The 2,385-nt window shown below is 59.8% G+C and overlaps 1 protein-coding gene across 1 annotated transcript in view; it reads right to left on the bottom strand.

The window, feature by feature from the left end:
• Positions 1-963, bottom strand: part of SEMA6C (semaphorin 6C) — an 11,738-nt gene extending 10,775 nt beyond the window's left edge. Inside the window, exons 1-2 of the mRNA XM_014584182.2 lie at positions 926-963; positions 13-100 (exon numbers count right to left, since the gene is read on the bottom strand). The gene's annotated coding sequence lies outside the window, so the exon portion shown is untranslated. The remainder of the gene's footprint in view (positions 1-12; positions 101-925) is intronic.
• Between the last annotated feature and the right edge of the window lie 1,422 nt (positions 964-2,385).

The following is a 2,385-nucleotide window of genomic DNA, read 5'->3' as shown; positions in this document are numbered from 1 at the left end:
GAGCGGACCCACCCACTGCGAGGAGCCAGGGATACAAGGGTCTGGAGAGGCGAAATGGCTGAACCCGACCCTTTCCCTTCCTTCCCTCATCAGGCTGCCTCTGAAATTGAAATATAAATAATTCAACAACAGGCAGGCAACTGGAGCCCAAAGTCCAGGAAAAGATGGATATGGTGGAAGGGATGGTGAGACGGGCCTCCCTCCCGCCCATCAGCCTCCCCCCAGCCACGACACTGCCTGGCACCCACGGCACAAGGTTCCTGCTCATCAGCCTCCCCCCAGCCACGACACTGCCTGGCACCCACGGCACAAGGTGCACAGCAGCTTCCTGCCTTCTCCCAAAACCCAAGAGAAGGGCTGAGCAGGCTCCGGAAACCAGGTCAGGAAGGGCGCAAATTCTTCCTCACCAATTCTCGGTTTCCCATCCCACCTCTTCCCCAGAGAAGAGACCCTGGGCTTCCAGGCCTGGCCCCTGCCATTTCCCTAGAATTCCACTCTTGGAGCCAGGACCCAACTGTCCCCTCACCCCCAACCCGGCGTCATTGGTGGGGAGGCTGACGTCAGGTGGGGTCCCACGAGAGCTGGAGGAGGGGAAGGGGTAGGAACACCTAATGATGACCCCCATTCCCCAGGGCAGTGCAGTCAGCTAGCTAACGACCCTCTGGTGCTGAAAGGCCGAGCCTCCCTCCCTACCCCCACCCGTGTTTCCGGATGCTGCTGACACTCCCATGGGAAGAGAAAGGGACACAGCTTGTCTCCCAGCCTCCCCCACCTGCCCTCCCCAAGTTGCCCTAGGCAACTGGTATCTTCACCCTGGAAACAACTTTGGTCTCTGGCAAGTGGGAAGAACAGGAGACCCTCCTCCTGCTCTGTGGCTATGCCAGCCTCCAACCCCTGCCCTGGGGAGCTGCTGCCCTTTCCTTACCTGGGGTGGTGATCCTGTGGGGGGCTAAGGGGGGTAGGAGAACTCGGACCTGATGGAAGAAGGGACAGAGGGAAGAGATGAGTTAGGCTCCCCTTACCACATCTCTTCAAAGTAAACGTGGAAATCCAGGATGAGGCTACTGAGGCTAGGGTAGGGGCGATGCTGCCCTGGAAGCTGGTGGCATTTCGTTTGGTTGTAAAGGTACTGCCGCTTCCTGCCTGGAGAAGTGAGGGCAGGGAATGGAATGGCCCCTAGCCAGAAACTCCAATAACTGCAGGGACAACCTTGGGGACAGAGGTGACTGGGAGAATTTGTGGGGTGTGACGGCCACTCCCATGTTAAAACCCTCAGAATCCAACAGCCTTCAGAGCAAAAGCACCCGCTAAGGACAATAGAGGCTAATTTGCATCTCATTTACATGCTCTTCATTTCCCCGCAAAATGATCTGATAGCAGCACCCCAAACCCTTCCCTCTTTCCTGCCTCCTTCCCACCCAATCCCTTTTCAGGAGCTCCCCCCTGCCCCCAACACACACACTTTAGGCTCCAATTGTCCAGCTCCTAAAAGCACTGAATTGCCCTTTGCATGAGTCCTCTAGACTCAACTATGACACATTGTTAAGAGGGTTTCTCTGGTCGTTTTTGGGGAGCAGCATCTGGGCGGCTCCCACCCAACCTCTGGCCTGGGGAAAGGCTTACTGTGCCCAGGTGGAATCCCAGCTGCTTCATACCCTCCAGCTAAAGCAAATGGGAGAGACGCGGCCGACTTTCTCTCCCTTCTAGATCCTCTCCTCACTACAAGAGGAAACAGCCTTCTCTCCTTCTGGCCTTGCAGCCACCTCTGGGGAGTGGCCGGGGTCATAGCCAGAGTCTACCGAGCTGGGGAAGAGATGGAGAAGGGGAGACCGGCTGGGGACAATAGCAGGAAGCCATCCGGCTGGTCGCCCGCCCCTGTCCACCTTCCTCAGGCGGAGCGGGGGTGCACTGAAGAGCTTCGTCCAAGGGGCGCGCTCCGTCCTCCAAGACATCTCATCTTCCCCACCCTTCGCTCTGAGCCCCAGCTCTGCACGACCCTCCCACCCAACCCCCACGGGGATAATCCAGGTGTCAAGAGCCTCACAGGAGGTGGGCAAGGGGCCAGGGGCTCGACGTGTCTCCCCTTGGCTGGATCCAGGGCTCTGAGGAGGGGCGGGTAGCAGAGTCTGGGCCGGGACCGGGTCCCAGAGCCACGTTAGCGGGAGGAGGGGCTGGAGGGGCCTGCAGGAGCAGACCGAGAGGGGATCCGAGCTGGGGTTGGAGAGCGGAGGCGGGTCTCCCAGGCCGGGAAAACAGGGCCAGAGGCTGGGAACTGACGAGGGCGGGCCCGAGGCCGGCGCTGAGAGGGGTCCACGGGCCCGGGATGCAGCAGCCAGCTCGGCTCCCCTCCTTTGGAGACCTCAGACTAACAAAGCCCCCGCCCAC

This window comes from Tupaia chinensis, unplaced genomic scaffold (genome assembly GCF_000334495.1).
Source record: "Tupaia chinensis unplaced genomic scaffold, TupChi_1.0 Scaffold145814_1, whole genome shotgun sequence".
NCBI classification, from domain to species: Eukaryota; Metazoa; Chordata; class Mammalia; order Scandentia; family Tupaiidae; genus Tupaia; species Tupaia belangeri.
This window is presented reverse-complemented; position numbering and strand designations above follow the sequence as displayed.